This window comes from Asterias amurensis, chromosome 12 (genome assembly GCF_032118995.1).
Source record: "Asterias amurensis chromosome 12, ASM3211899v1".
In the NCBI taxonomy this organism is placed as follows: Eukaryota; Metazoa; Echinodermata; class Asteroidea; order Forcipulatida; family Asteriidae; genus Asterias; species Asterias amurensis.
In genome coordinates this window covers 20,397,080-20,413,955 of record NC_092659.1, presented here as the reverse complement: position 1 = coordinate 20,413,955, position 16,876 = coordinate 20,397,080, and positions in this window count along the sequence as shown.

Sequence of the window (16,876 nt, the reverse complement as noted above, 5' to 3'; positions counted from 1 at the left end):
ATCACGCTAATTCGGCTTTTCGGGGTGGCTCGAAAATTAAAAAGTTTATTCCCCCGGTAGGGAAAAGGGAAGAGCGGTCATCTTGTTTTTCTAATAGTCAACTCTGGAAATCGCGTTTTGACGGTACAAATCGACCAAGTTGAGCATCCTGAACAACTTTCCTGTGTGGAGTCATGCAAAATTCGCAAAACCTTGGGAAGTATAACTTTTTGTTGCAAAAGTGACGTCATAATTTGACTAAAAATCGTCGATTACCGCCAAAATATAGCAGTTACGGAGTTCAAATTTTGCACCGGCACACTCGGGTGGGGTATCCGCAAGAAGTAATCACGCTAATTCGGCTTTTCGGGGTGGCTCGAAATTTAAAAAGTTTATTCCCCCGGTAGGGAAAAGGGAAGAGCGGTCATCTTGTTTTTCTAATAGTCAACTCTGGAAATCGCGTTTTGACGGTACAAATCGACCAAGTTGAGCATCCTGAACAATTTTCCTGTGTGGAGTCATGCAAAATTCGCAAAACCTTGGGAATTACAACTTTTTGTTGCAAAAGTGACGTCATAATTTGACCAATAATCGTCGATTACCGCCAAAATATAACAATGACGGAGTTCAAATTTGCACCGGCACACTCGGGTGGGGTATCCTCAAGAAGTAATCACGCTAATTCGGCTTTTCGGGGTGGCTCGAAAATTAAAAAGTTTATTCCCCCGGTAGGGGAAAAGGGAAGAGCGGCCATCTTGTTTTTCTAATAGTCAACTCTGGAAATCGCGTTTTGACGGTACAAATCGACCAAGTTGAGCATCCTGAACAACTTTCCTGTGTGGAGTCATGCAAAATTCGCAAAACCTTGGGAATAACAACTTTTTGTTTGTAAAAGTGACGTCATAATTTGACCAAAAATCGTCGATTACCGCCAAAATATAACAGCGACGGAGTTCAAATTTGCACCGGCACACTCGGGTGGGGTATCCGCAAGAAGTAATCAAGCTAATTCGGCTCTTCGGTGTGGCTCGAAAATTAAAATTTTATTCCCCGGTTAGTGAAAAGGGAAGAGCGGCCATCTTGTTTTTCTAATAGTCAACTCTGGAAATCGCGTTTTGACGGTGCAAATCGACCAAGTTGAGCATCCTGAACAACTTTCCTGTGTGGAGTCATGCAAAATTCTCAAAACCTTGGGAATTACACCTTTTTTATGCAAAAGTGACGTCATAATTTGACCGATAATCGTCGATTACCGCCAAAATATAACAGTGATGGAGTTCAAATTTGCACCGGCACACTCGGGTGGGGTATCCGCAAGAAGTAATCCCGCTAATTCGGTTTTTCGGGGTGGCTCGATAATTAAAAAGTTTATTCCCCCGGTAGGGAAAAGGGAAGAGCGGTCATCTTGTTTTTCTAATAGTCAACTCTGGAAATCGCGTTTTGACGGTACAAATCGACCAAGTTGAGCATCCTGAACAACTTTCCTGTGTGGAGTCATGCAAAATTCGCAAAACATTGGGAATTACAACTTTTTGGTGCAAAAAGTGACGTCATTATGACGTGCAAAAGTGACGTCATAATTTGACCAATAATCGTCGATTACCGCCAAAATATAACAGTGACGGAGTTCAAATTTGCACCGGGTATCCTCAAGAAGTAATCACGCTAATTCGGCTTTTCGGGGTGGCTCGAAAATTAAAAAGTTTATTCCCCCGGTAGGGGAAAGGGAAGAGCGGCCATCTTGTTTTTCTAATAGTCAACTCTGGAAATCGCGTTTTGACGGTGCAAATCGACCAAGTTGAGCATCCTGAACAGCTTTCCTGTGTGGAGTCATGCAAAATTCTCAAAACCTTGGGAATTACACCTTTTTTATGCAAAAGTGACGTCATAATTTGACCGATAATCGTCGATTACCGCCTAAATATAACAGTGATGGAGTTCAAATTTGCACCGGCACACTCGGGTGGGGTATCCTCAAGAAGTAATCACGCTAATTCGGCTTTTCGGGGTGGCTCGAAAATTAAAAAGTTTATTCCCCCGGTAGGGGAAAGGGAAGAGCGGCCATCTTATTTTTCTAATAGTCAACTCTGGAAATCGCGTTTTGACGGTACAAATCGACCAAGTTGAGCATCCTGAACAACTTTCCTGTTTGGAGTCATGCAAAATTCGCAAAACCTTGGGAAGTACAACTTTTTGTTGCAAAAGTGACGTCATAATTTGACTAAAAATCGTCGATTACCGCCAAAATATAGCAGTTACGGAGTTCAAATTTTGCACCGGCACACTCGGGTGGGGTATCCGCAAGAAGTAATCACGCTAATTCGGCTTTTCGGGGTGGCTCGAAAATTAAAAAGTTTATTCCCCGGTAGGGAAAAGGGAAGAGCGGTCATCTTGTTTTTCTAATAGTCAACTCTGGAAATCGCGTTTTGACGGTACAAATCGACCAAGTTGAGCATCCTGAACAACTTTCCTGTGTGGAGTCATGCAAAATTCGCAAAACCTTGGGAATTACAACATTTTGGTGCAAAAGTGACGTCATAATTTGACCAATAATCGTCGATTACCGCCAAAATATAACAATGACGGAGTTCAAATTTGCACCGGCACACTCGGCTGGGGTATCCGCAAGAAGTAATCAAGCTAATTCGGCTTTTCGGGGTTGCTCGAAAATTAAAATTTTATTCCCCGGTTAGGGAAAAGGGAAGAGCGGCCATCTTGTTTTTCTAATAGTCAACTCTGGAAATCGCGTTTTGACGGTGCAAATCGACCAAGTTGAGCATCCTGAACAACTTTCTTGTGTGGAGTCATGCAAAATTCGCAAAACCTTGGGAATTACAACTTTTTGTTGCAAAAGTGACGTCATAATTTGACCAATAATCGTCGATTACCGCCAAAATATAACAATGACGGAGTTCAAATTTGCACCGGCACACTCGGGTGGGGTATCCTCAAGAAGTAATCACGCTAATTCGGCTTTTCGGGGTGGCTCGAAAATTAAAAAGTTTATTCCCCCGGTAGGGGAAAAGGGAAGAGCGGCCATCTTGTTTTTCTAATAGTCAACTCTGGAAATCGCGTTTTGACGGTACAAATCGACCAAGTTGAGCATCCTGAACAACTTTCCTGTGTGGAGTCATGCAAAATTCGCAAAACCTTGGGAATAACAACTTTTTGTTTGTAAAAGTGACGTCATAATTTGACCAAAAATCGTCGATTACCGCCAAAATATAACAGCGACGGAGTTCAAATTTGCACCGGCACACTCGGGTGGGGTATCCGCAAGAAGTAATCAAGCTAATTCGGCTTTTCGGGGTTGCTCGAAAATTAAAATTTTATTCCCCGGTTAGGGAAAAGGGAAGAGCGGCCATCTTGTTTTTCTAATAGTCAACTCTGGAAATCGCGTTTTGACGGTGCAAATCGACCAAGTTGAGCATCCTGAACAGCTTTCCTGTGTGGAGTCATGCAAAATTCGCAAAACCTTGGGAATTACAACTTTTTGTTGCAAAAGTGACGTCATAATTTGACTAAAAATCGTCGATTACCGCCAAAATATAGCAGTTACGGAGTTCAAATTTTGCACCGGCACACTCGGGTGGGGTATCCGCAAGAAGTAATCAAGCTAATTCGGCTCTTCGGGGTTGCTTGAAAATTAAAATTTTATTCCCCGGTTAGTGAAAAGGGAAGAGCGGCCATCTTGTTTTTCTAATAGTCAACTCTGGAAATCGCGTTTTGAAGGTGCAAATCGACCAAGTTGAGCATCCTGAACAGCTTTCCTGTGTGGAGTCATGCAAAATTCGCAAAACCTTGGGAATTACAACTTTTTGTTGCAAAAGTGACGTCATAATTTGACCGATAATCGTCGATTACCGCCAAAATATAACAGTGATGGAGTTCAAATTTGCACCGGCACACTCGGGTGGGGTATCCGCAAGAAGTAATCCCGCTAATTCGGTTTTTCGGGGTTGCTCGAAAATTAGAAATTTATTCCCCGGTTAGGGAAAAGGGAAGAGCGGCCATCTTGTTTTTCTAATAGTCAACTCTGGAAATCGCGTTTTGACGGTGCAAATCGACCAAGTTGAGCATCCTGAACAGCTTTCCTGTGTGGAGTCATGCAAAATTCGCAAAACCTTGGGAATTACAACTTTTTGTTGCAAAAGTGACGTCATAATTTGACCAAAAATCGTCGATTACCGCCAAAATATAACAGTGACGGAGTTCAAATTTGCACCGGCACACTCGGGTGGGGTAACCTCAAGAAGTAATCACGCTAATTCGGCTTTTCGGGGTGGCTCGAAAATTAAAAAGTTTATTCCCCCGGTAGGGAAAAGGGAAGAGCGGTCATCTTGTTTTTCTAATAGTCAACTCTGGAAATCGCGTTTTGACGGTACAAATCGACCAAGTTGAGCATCCTGAACAACTTTCCTGTGTGGAGTCATGCAAAATTCGCAAAACCTTGGGAAGTATAACTTTTTGTTGCAAAAGTGACGTCATAATTTGACTAAAAATCGTCGATTACCGCCAAAATATAGCAGTTACGGAGTTCAAATTTTGCACCGGCACACTCGGGTGGGGTATCCGCAAGAAGTAATCACGCTAATTCGGCTTTTCGGGGTGGCTCGAAATTTAAAAAGTTTATTCCCCCGGTAGGGAAAAGGGAAGAGCGGTCATCTTGTTTTTCTAATAGTCAACTCTGGAAATCGCGTTTTGACGGTACAAATCGACCAAGTTGAGCATCCTGAACAATTTTCCTGTGTGGAGTCATGCAAAATTCGCAAAACCTTGGGAATTACAACTTTTTGTTGCAAAAGTGACGTCATAATTTGACCAATAATCGTCGATTACCGCCAAAATATAACAATGACGGAGTTCAAATTTGCACCGGCACACTCGGGTGGGGTATCCTCAAGAAGTAATCACGCTAATTCGGCTTTTCGGGGTGGCTCGAAAATTAAAAAGTTTATTCCCCCGGTAGGGGAAAAGGGAAGAGCGGCCATCTTGTTTTTCTAATAGTCAACTCTGGAAATCGCGTTTTGACGGTACAAATCGACCAAGTTGAGCATCCTGAACAACTTTCCTGTGTGGAGTCATGCAAAATTCGCAAAACCTTGGGAATAACAACTTTTTGTTTGTAAAAGTGACGTCATAATTTGACCAAAAATCGTCGATTACCGCCAAAATATAACAGCGACGGAGTTCAAATTTGCACCGGCACACTCGGGTGGGGTATCCGCAAGAAGTAATCAAGCTAATTCGGCTTTTCGGGGTTGCTCGAAAATTAAAATTTTATTCCCCGGTTAGGGAAAAGGGAAGAGCGGCCATCTTGTTTTTCTAATAGTCAACTCCGGAAATCGCGTTTTGACGGTGCAAATCGACCAAGTTGAGCATCCTGAACAGCTTTCCTGTGTGGAGTCATGCAAAATTCGCAAAACCTTGGGAATTACAACTTTTTGTTGCAAAAGTGACGTCATAATTTGACTAAAAATCGTCGATTACCGCCAAAATATAGCAGTTACGGAGTTCAAATTTTGCACCGGCACACTCGGGTGGGGTATCCGCAAGAAGTAATCAAGCTAATTCGGCTCTTCGGGGTTGCTTGAAAATTAAAATTTTATTCCCCGGTTAGTGAAAAGGGAAGAGCGGCCATCTTGTTTTTCTAATAGTCAACTCTGGAAATCGCGTTTTGAAGGTGCAAATCGACCAAGTTGAGCATCCTGAACAGCTTTCCTGTGTGGAGTCATGCAAAATTCGCAAAACCTTGGGAATTACAACTTTTTGTTGCAAAAGTGACGTCATAATTTGACCGATAATCGTCGATTACCGCCAAAATATAACAGTGATCGAGTTCAAATTTGCACCGGCACACTCGGGTGGGGTATCCGCAAGAAGTAATCCCGCTAATTCGGTTTTTCGGGGTTGCTCGAAAATTAGAAATTTTTTCCCCGGTTAGGGAAAAGGGAAGAGCGGCCATCTTGTTTTTCTAATAGTCAACTCTGGAAATCGCGTTTTGACGGTGCAAATCGACCAAGTTGAGCATCCTGAACAGCTTTCCTGTGTGGAGTCATGCAAAATTCGCAAAACCTTGGGAATTACAACTTTTTGTTGCAAAAGTGACGTCATAGTTTGACCAAAAATCGTCGATTACCGCCAAAATATAACAGTGACGGAGTTCAAATTTGCACCGGCACACTCGGGTGGGGTAACCTCAAGAAGTAATCACGCTAATTCGGCTTTTCGGGGTGGCTCGAAAATTAAAAAGTTTATTCCCCCGGTAGGGAAAAGGGAAGAGCGGTCATCTTGTTTTTCTAATAGTCAACTCTGGAAATCGCGTTTTGACGGTACAAATCGACCAAGTTGAGCATCCTGAACAACTTTCCTGTGTGGAGTCATGCAAAATTCGCAAAACCTTGGGAAGTATAACTTTTTGTTGCAAAAGTGACGTCATAATTTGACTAAAAATCGTCGATTACCGCCAAAATATAGCAGTTACGGAGTTCAAATTTTGCACCGGCACACTCGGGTGGGGTATCCGCAAGAAGTAATCACGCTAATTCGGCTTTTCGGGGTGGCTCGAAATTTAAAAAGTTTATTCCCCCGGTAGGGAAAAGGGAAGAGCGGTCATCTTGTTTTTCTAATAGTCAACTCTGGAAATCGCGTTTTGACGGTACAAATCGACCAAGTTGAGCATCCTGAACAATTTTCCTGTGTGGAGTCATGCAAAATTCGCAAAACCTTGGGAATTACAACTTTTTGGTGCAAAAGTGACGTCATAATTTGACCAATAATCGTCGATTACCGCCAAAATATAACAATGACGGAGTTCAAATTTGCACCGGCACACTCGGGTGGGGTATCCGCAAGAAGTAATCAAGCTAATTCGGCTCTTCGGTGTGGCTCGAAAATTAAAATTTTATTCCCCGGTTAGTGAAAAGGGAAGAGCGGCCATCTTGTTTTTCTAATAGTCAACTCTGGAAATCGCGTTTTGACGGTACAAATCGACCAAGTTGAGCATCCTGAACAGCTTTCCTGTGTGGAGTCATGCAAAATTCGCAAAACCTTGGGAATTACAACTTTTTGTTGCAAAAGTGACGTCATAATTTGACTAAAAATCGTCGATTACCGCCAAAATATAGCAGTTACGGAGTTCAAATTTTGCACCGGCACACTCGGGTGGGGTATCCGCAAGAAGTAATCACGCTAATTCGGCTTTTCGGGGTGGTTCGAAAATTAAAAAGTTTATTCCCCCGGTAGGGAAAAGGGAAGAGCGGCCATCTTGTTTTTCGAACAGTCAACTCTGGAAATCGCGTTTTGACGGTGCAAATCGACCAAGTTGAGCATCCTGAACAACTTTCCTGTGTGGAGTCATGCAAAATTCGCAAAACCTTGGGAATTACAACTTTTTGTTGCAAAAGTGACGTCATAATTTGACCAATAATCGTCGATTACCGCCAAAATATAACAATGACGGAGTTCAAATTTGCACCGGCACACTCGGGTGGGGTATCCTCAAGAAGTAATCACGCTAATTCGGCTTTTCGGGGTGGCTCGAAAATTAAAAAGTTTATTCCCCCGGTAGGGGAAAGGGAAGAGCGGCCATCTTGTTTTTCTAAAAGTCAAATCTGGAAATCGCGTTTTGACGGTACAAATCGACCAAGTTGAGCATCCTGAACAACTTTCCTGTGTGGAGTCATGCAAAATTCGCAAAACCTTGGGAATTACAACTTTTTGGTGCAAAAGTGACGTCATAATTTGACCAATAATCGTCGATTACCGCCAAAATATAACAGTGACGGAGTTCAAATTTGCACCGGCACACTCGGGTGGGGTATCCGCAAGAAGTAATCAAGCTAATTCGGCTTTTCGGGGTTGCTCGAAAATTAAAATTTTATTCCCCGGTTAGGGAAAAGGGAAGAGCGGCCATCTTGTTTTTCTAATAGTCAACTCTGGAAATCGCGTTTTGACGGTGCAAATCGACCAAGTTGAGCATCCTGAACAGCTTTCCTGTGTGGAGTCATGCAAAATTCGCAAAACCTTGGGAATTACAACTTTTTGGTGCAAAAGTGACGTCATAATTTGACCAAAAATCGTCGATTACCGCCAAAATATAACAGTGACGGAGTTCAAATTTGCACCGACACACTCGGGTGGGGTATCCTCAAGAAGTAATCACGCTAATTCGGCTTTTCGGGGTGGCTCGAAAATTAAAAAGTTTATTCCCCCGGTAGGGAAAAGGGAAAAGCGGTCATCTTGTTTTTCTAATAGTCAACTCTGGAAATCGCGTTTTGACGGTACAAATCGACCAAGTTGAGCATCCTGAACAACTTTCCAGTGTGGAGTCATGCAAAATTCGCAAAACCTTGGGAATTACAACTTTTTGGTGCAAAAGTGACGTCATAATTTGACCAATAATCGTCGATTACCGCCAAAATATAACAGTGACGGAGTTCAAATTTGCACCGGCACACTCGGGTGGGGTATCCGCAAGAAGTAATCACGCTAATTCGGCTTTTCGGGGTTGCTCGAAAATTAAAATTTAATTCCCAGGTTAGGGAAAAGGGAAGAGCGGTCATCTTGTTTTTCTAATAGTCAACTCTGGAAATCGCGTTTTGACGGTACAAATCGACCAAGTTGAGCATCCTGAACAACTTTCCTGTGTGGAGTCATGCAAAATTCGCAAAACCTTGGGAAGTACAACTTTTTGTTGCAAAAGTGACGTCATAATTTGACTAAAAATTGTCGATTACCGCCAAAATATAGCAGTTACGGAGTTCAAATTTTGCACCGGCACACTCGGGTGGGGTATCCGCAAGAAGTAATCACGCTAATACGGCTTTTCGGGGTGGCTCGAAAATTAAAAAGTTTATTCCCCCGGTAGGGAAAAGGGAAGAGCGGTCATCTTGTTTTTCTAAAAGTCAACTCTGGAAATCGCGTTTTGACGGTACAAATCGACCAAGTTGAGCATCCTGAACAACTTTCCTGTGTGGAGTCATGCAAAATTCGCAAAACCTTGGGAATTACAACTTTTTGGTGCAAAAGTGACGTCATAATTTGACCAATAATCGTCAATTACCGCCAAAATATAACAATGACGGAGTTCAAATTTGCACCGGCACACTCGGGTGGGGTATCCGCAAGAAGAAATCAAGCTAATTCGGCTTTTCGGGGTTTCTCGAAAATTAAAATTTTATTCCCCGGTTAGGGAAAAGGGAAGAGCGGCCATCTTGTTTTTCTAATAGTCAACTCTGGAAATCGCGTTTTGACGGTGCAAATCGACCAAGTTGAGCATCCTGATCAACTTTCCTGTGTGGAGTCATGCAAAATTCGCAAAACCTTGGGAATTACAACTCTTTGTTGCAAAAGTGACGTCATAATTTGACCAATAATCGTCGATTACCGCCAAAATATAACAATGACGGAGTTCAAATTTGCACCGGCACACTCGGGTGGGGTATCCTCAAGAAGTAATCACGCTAATTCGGCTTTTCGGGGTGGCTCGAAAATTAAAAAGTTTATTCCCCCGGTAGGGGAAAGGGAAGAGCGGCCATCTTGTTTTTCTAAAAGTCAAATCTGGAAATCGCGTTTTGACGGTACAAATCGACCAAGTTGAGCATCCTGAACAACTTTCCTGTGTGGAGTCATGCAAAATTCGCAAAACCTTGGGAATTACAACTTTTTGGTGCAAAAGTGACGTCATAATTTGACCAATAATCGTCGATTACCGCCAAAATATAACAGTGACGGAGTTCAAATTTGCACCGGCACACTCGGGTGGGGTATCCGCAAGAAGTAATCAAGCTAATTCGGCTTTTCGGGGTTGCTCGAAAATTAAAATTTTATTCCCCGGTTAGGGAAAAGGGAAGAGCGGCCATCTTGTTTTTCTAATAGTCAACTCTGGAAATCGCGTTTTGACGGTGCAAATCGACCAAGTTGAGCATCCTGAACAGCTTTCCTGTGTGGAGTCATGCAAAATTCGCAAAACCTTGGGAATTACAACTTTTTGGTGCAAAAGTGACGTCATAATTTGACCAAAAATCGTCGATTACCGCCAAAATATAACAGTGACGGAGTTCAAATTTGCACCGACACACTCGGGTGGGGTATCCTCAAGAAGTAATCACGCTAGTTCGGCTTTTCGGGGTGGCTCGAAAATTAAAAAGTTTATTCCCCCGGTAGGGAAAAGGGAAGAGCGGTCATCTTGTTTTTCTAATAGTCAACTCTGGAAATCGCGTTTTGACGGTACAAATCGACCAAGTTGAGCATCCTGAACAACTTTCCTGTGTGGAGTCATGCAAAACTCGCAAAACCTTGGGAATTACAACTTTTTGGTGCAAAAGTGACGTCATAATTTGACCAATAATCGTCGATTACCGCCAAAATATAACAGTGATGGAGTTCAAATTTGCACCGGCACACTCGGGTGGGGTATCCGCAAGAAGTAATCACGCTAATTCGGCTTTTCGGGGTTGCTCGAAAATTAAAAAGTTTATTCCCAGGTTAGGGAAAAGGGAAGAGCGGTCATCTTGTTTTTCTAATAGTCAACTCTGGAAATCGCGTTTTGACGGTACAAATCGACCAAGTTGAGCATCCTGAACAACTTTCCTGTGTGGAGTCATGCAAAATTCGCAAAACCTTGGGAATTACAACTTTTTGGTGCAAAAGTGACGTCATAATTTGACCAATAATCGTCGATTACCGCCAAAATATAACAGAGACGGAGTTCAAATTTGCACCGGCACACTCGGGTGGGGTATCCTCAAGAAGTAATCACGCTAATTCGGCTTTTCGGGGTGGCTCGAAAATTAAAAAGTTTATTCCCCCGGTAGGGAAAAGGGAAGAGCGGCCATCTTGTTTTTCTAATAGTCAACTCTGGAAATCGCGTTTTGACGGTGCAAATCGACCAAGTTGAGCATCCTGAACAGCTTTCCTGTGCGGAGTCATTCAAAATTCGCAAAACCTTGGGAATTACAACTTTTTGTTGCAAAAGTGACGTCATAATTTGACTAAAAATCGTCGATTACCGCCAAAATATAGCAGTTACGGAGTTCAAATTTTGCACCGGCACACTCGGTTGGGGTATCCGCAAGAAGTAATCACGCTAATTCGGCTTTTCGGGGTGGCTCGAAAATTAAAAAGTTTATTCCGCCGGTGGGGAAAAGGGAAGAGCGGCCATCTTGTTTTTCGAACAGTCAACTCTGGAAATCGCGTTTTGACGGTACAAATCGACCAAGTTGAGCATCCTGAACAACTTTGCTGTGTGGAGTCATGCAAAATTCGCAAAACCTTGGGAATTACAACTTTTTGGTGCAAAAGTGACGTCATAATTTGACCAATAATCGTCGATTACCGCCAAAATATAACAATGACGGAGTTCAAATTTGCACCGGCACACTCGGGTGGGGTATCCGCAAGAAGTAATCAAGCTAATTCGGCTTTTCGGGGTTGCTCGAAAATTAAAATTTTATTCCCCGGTTAGGGAAAAGGGAAGAGCGGCCATCTTGTTTTTCTAATAGTCAACTCTGGAAATCGCGTTTTGACGGTACAAATCGACCAAGTTGAGCATCCTGAACAGCTTTCCTGTGTGGAGTCATGCAAAATTCGCAAAACCTTGGGAATTACAACTTTTTGGTGCAAAAGTGACGTCATAATTTGACCAATAATCGTCGATTACCGCCAAAATATAACAGAGACGGAGTTCAAATTTGCACCGGCACACTCGGGTGGGGTATCCTCAAGAAGTAATCACGCTAATTCGGCTTTTCGGGGTGGCTCGAAAATTAAAAAGTTTATTCCCCCGGTAGGGAAAAGGGAAGAGCGGCCATCTTGTTTTTCTAATAGTCAACTCTTGAAATCGCGTTTTGACGGTGCAAATCGACCAAGTTGAGCATCCTGAACAGCTTTCCTGTGTGGAGTCATTCAAAATTCGCAAAACCTTGGGAATTACAACTTTTTGTTGCAAAAGTGACGTCATAATTTGACTAAATATCGTCGATTACCGCCAAAATATAGCAGTTACGGAGTTCAAATTTTGCATCGGCACACTCGGTTGGGGTATCCGCAAGAAGTAATCACGCTAATTCGGCTTTTCGGGGTGGCTCGAAAATTAAAAAGTTTATTCCCCCGGTAGAGAAAAGGGAAGAGCGGCCATCTTGTTTTTCGAACAGTCAACTCTGGAAATCGCGTTTTGACGGTACAAATCGACCAAGTTGAGCATCCTGAACAACTTTCCTGTGTGGAGTCATGCAAAATTCGCAAAACCTTGGGAATTACAACTTTTTGGTGCAAAAGTGACGTCATAATTTGACCAATAATCGTCGATTACCGCCAAAATATAACAGTGACGGAGTTCAAATTTGCACCGGCACACTCGGGTGGGGTATCCGCAAGAAGTAATCAAGCTAATTCGGCTTTTCGGGGTTGCTCGAAAATTAAAATTTTATTCCCCGGTTAGGGAAAAGGGAAGAGCGGCCATCTTGTTTTTCTAATAGTCAACTCTGGAAATCGCGTTTTGACGGTGCAAATCGACCAAGTTGAGCATCCTGAACAGCTTTCCTGTGTGGAGTCATGCAAAATTCGCAAAACCTTGGGAATTACAACTTTTTGGTGCAAAAGTGACGTCATAATTTGACCAATAATCGTCGATTACCGCCAAAATATAACAGAGACGGAGTTCAAATTTGCACCGGCACACTCGGGTGGGGTATCCTCAAGAAGTAATCACGCTAATTCGGCTTTTCGGGGTGGCTCGAAAATTAAAAAGTTTATTCCCCCGGTAGGGAAAAGGGAAGAGCGGCCATCTTGTTTTTCTAATAGTCAACTCTGGAAATCGCGTTTTGACGGTGCAAATCGACCAAGTTGAGCATCCTGAACAGCTTTCCTGTGTGGAGTCATTCAAAATTCGCAAAACCTTGGGAATTACAACTTTTTGTTGCAAAAGTGACGTCATAATTTGACTAAAAATCGTCGATTACCGCCAAAATATAACAGAGACGGAGTTCAAATTTGCACCGGCACACTCGGGTGGGGTATCCGCAAGAAGTAATCACGCTAATTCGGCTTTTCGGGGTGGCTCGAAAATTAAAAAGTTTATTCCCCCGGTAGGGAAAAGGGAAGAGCGGCCATCTTGTTTTTCGAACAGTCAACTCTGGAAATCGCGTTTTGACGGTACAAATCGACCAAGTTGAGCATCCTGAACAACTTTGCTGTGTGGAGTCATGCAAAATTCGCAAAACCTTGGGAATTACAACTTTTTGGCGCAAAAGTGACGTCATAATTTGACCAATAATCGTCGATTACCGCCAAAATATAACAGAGACGGAGTTCAAATTTGCACCGGCACACTCGGGTGGGGTATCCTCAAGAAGTAATCACGCTAATTCGGCTTTTCGGGGTGGCTCGAAAATTAAAAAGTTTATTCCCCCGGTAGGGAAAAGGGAAGAGCGGCCATCTTGTTTTTCTAATAGTCAACTCTTGAAATCGCGTTTTGACGGTGCAAATCGACCAAGTTGAGCATCCTGAACAGCTTTCCTGTGTGGAGTCATTCAAAATTCGCAAAACCTTGGGAATTACAACTTTTTGTTGCAAAAGTGACGTCATAATTTGACTAAATATCGTCGATTACCGCCAAAATATAGCAGTTACGGAGTTCAAATTTTGCATCGGCACACTCGGTTGGGGTATCCGCAAGAAGTAATCACGCTAATTCGGCTTTTCGGGGTGGCTCGAAAATTAAAAAGTTTATTCCCCCGGTAGAGAAAAGGGAAGAGCGGCCATCTTGTTTTTCGAACAGTCAACTCTGGAAATCGCGTTTTGACGGTACAAATCGACCAAGTTGAGCATCCTGAACAACTTTCCTGTGTGGAGTCATGCAAAATTCGCAAAACCTTGGGAATTACAACTTTTTGGTGCAAAAGTGACGTCATAATTTGACCAATAATCGTCGATTACCGCCAAAATATAACAGTGACGGAGTTCAAATTTGCACCGGCACACTCGGGTGGGGTATCCGCAAGAAGTAATCAAGCTAATTCGGCTTTTCGGGGTTGCTCGAAAATTAAAATTTTATTCCCCGGTTAGGGAAAAGGGAAGAGCGGCCATCTTGTTTTTCTAATAGTCAACTCTGGAAATCGCGTTTTGACGGTGCAAATCGACCAAGTTGAGCATCCTGAACAGCTTTCCTGTGTGGAGTCATGCAAAATTCGCAAAACCTTGGGAATTACAACTTTTTGGTGCAAAAGTGACGTCATAATTTGACCAATAATCGTCGATTACCGCCAAAATATAACAGAGACGGAGTTCAAATTTGCACCGGCACACTCGGGTGGGGTATCCTCAAGAAGTAATCACGCTAATTCGGCTTTTCGGGGTGGCTCGAAAATTAAAAAGTTTATTCCCCCGGTAGGGAAAAGGGAAGAGCGGCCATCTTGTTTTTCTAATAGTCAACTCTGGAAATCGCGTTTTGACGGTGCAAATCGACCAAGTTGAGCATCCTGAACAGCTTTCCTGTGTGGAGTCATTCAAAATTCGCAAAACCTTGGGAATTACAACTTTTTGTTGCAAAAGTGACGTCATAATTTGACTAAAAATCGTCGATTACCGCCAAAATATAGCAGTTACGGAGTTCAAATTTTGCACCGGCACACTCGGTTGGGGTATCCGCAAGAAGTAATCACGCTAATTCGGCTTTTCGGGGTGGTTCGAAAATTAAAAAGTTTATTCCCCCGGTAGGGAAAAGGGAAGAGCGGCCATCTTGTTTTTCGAACAGTCAACTCTGGAAATCGCGTTTTGACGGTACAAATCGACCAAGTTGAGCATCCTGAACAACTTTGCTGTGTGGAGTCATGCAAAATTCGCAAAACCTTGGGAATTACAACTTTTTGGTGCAAAAGTGACGTCATAATTTGACCAATAATCGTCGATTACCGCCAAAATATAACAGAGACGGAGTTCAAATTTGCACCGGCACACTCGGGTGGGGTATCCTCAAGAAGTAATCACGCTAATTCGGCTTTTCGGGGTGGCTCGAAAATTAAAAAGTTTATTCCCCCGGTAGGGAAAAGGGAAGAGCGGCCATCTTGTTTTTCTAATAGTCAACTCTGGAAATCGCGTTTTGACGGTGCAAATCGACCAAGTTGAGCATCCTGAACAGCTTTCCTGTGTGGAGTCATTCAAAATTCGCAAAACCTTGGGAATTACAACTTTTTGTTGCAAAAGTGACGTCATAATTTGACTAAAAATCGTCGATTACCGCCAAAATATAGCAGTTACGGAGTTCAAATTTTGCACCGGCACACTCGGTTGGGGTATCCGCAAGAAGTAATCACGCTAATTCGGCTTTTCGGGGTGGCTCGAAAATTAAAAAGTTTATTCCCCCGGTAGGGAAAAGGGAAGAGCGGCCATCTTGTTTTTCGAACAGTCAACTCTGGAAATCGCGTTTTGACGGTACAAATCGACCAAGTTGAGCATCCTGAACAACTTTGCTGTGTGGAGTCATGCAAAATTCGCAAAACCTTGGGAATTACAACTTTTTGGTGCAAAAGTGACGTCATAATTTGACCAATAATCGTCGATTACCGCCAAAATATAACAATGACGGAGTTCAAATTTGCACCGGCACACTCGGGTGGGGTATCCGCAAGAAGTAATCAAGCTAATTCGGCTTTTCGGGGTTGCTCGAAAATTAAAATTTTATTCCCCGGTTAGGGAAAAGGGAAGAGCGGCCATCTTGTTTTTCTAATAGTCAACTCTGGAAATCGCGTTTTGACGGTGCAAATCGACCAAGTTGAGCATCCTGAACAATTTTCCTGTGTGGAGTCATGCAAAATTCGCAAAACCTTGGGAATTACAACTTTTTGGTGCAAAAGTGACGTCATAATTTGACCAATAATCGTCGATTACCGCCAAAATATAACAGAGACGGAGTTCAAATTTGCACCGGCACACTCGGGTGGGGTATCCTCAAGAAGTAATCACGCTAATTCGGCTTTTCGGGGTGGCTCGAAAATTAAAAAGTTTATTCCCCCGGTAGGGAAAAGGGAAGAGCGGCCATCTTGTTTTTCTAATAGTCAACTCTGGAAATCGCGTTTTGACGGTGCAAATCGACCAAGTTGAGCATCCTGAACAGCTTTCCTGTGTGGAGTCATTCAAAATTCGCAAAACCTTGGGAATTACAACTTTTTGTTGCAAAAGTGACGTCATAATTTGACTAAAAATCGTCGATTACCGCCAAAATATAGCAGTTACGGAGTTCAAATTTTGCACCGGCACACTCGGTTGGGGTATCCGCAAGAAGTAATCACGCTAATTCGGCTTTTCGGGGTGGTTCGAAAATTAAAAAGTTTATTCCCCCGGTAGGGAAAAGGGAAGAGCGGCCATCTTGTTTTTCGAACAGTCAACTCTGGAAATCGCGTTTTGACGGTACAAATCGACCAAGTTGAGCATCCTGAACAACTTTGCTGTGTGGAGTCATGCAAAATTCGCAAAACCTTGGGAATTACAACTTTTTGGTGCAAAAGTGACGTCATAATTTGACCAATAATCGTCGATTACCGCCAAAATATAACAGAGACGGAGTTCAAATTTGCACCGGCACACTCGGGTGGGGTATCCTCAAGAAGTAATCACGCTAATTCGGCTTTTCGGGGTGGCTCGAAAATTAAAAAGTTTATTCCCCCGGTAGGGAAAAGGGAAGAGCGGCCATCTTGTTTTTCTAATAGTCAACTCTGGAAATCGCGTTTTGACGGTGCAAATCGACCAAGTTGAGCATCCTGAACAGCTTTCCTGTGTGGAGTCATTCAAAATTCGCAAAACCTTGGGAATTACAACTTTTTGTTGCAAAAGTGACGTCATAATTTGACTAAAAATCGTCGATTACCGCCAAAATATAGCAGTTACGGAGTTCAAATTT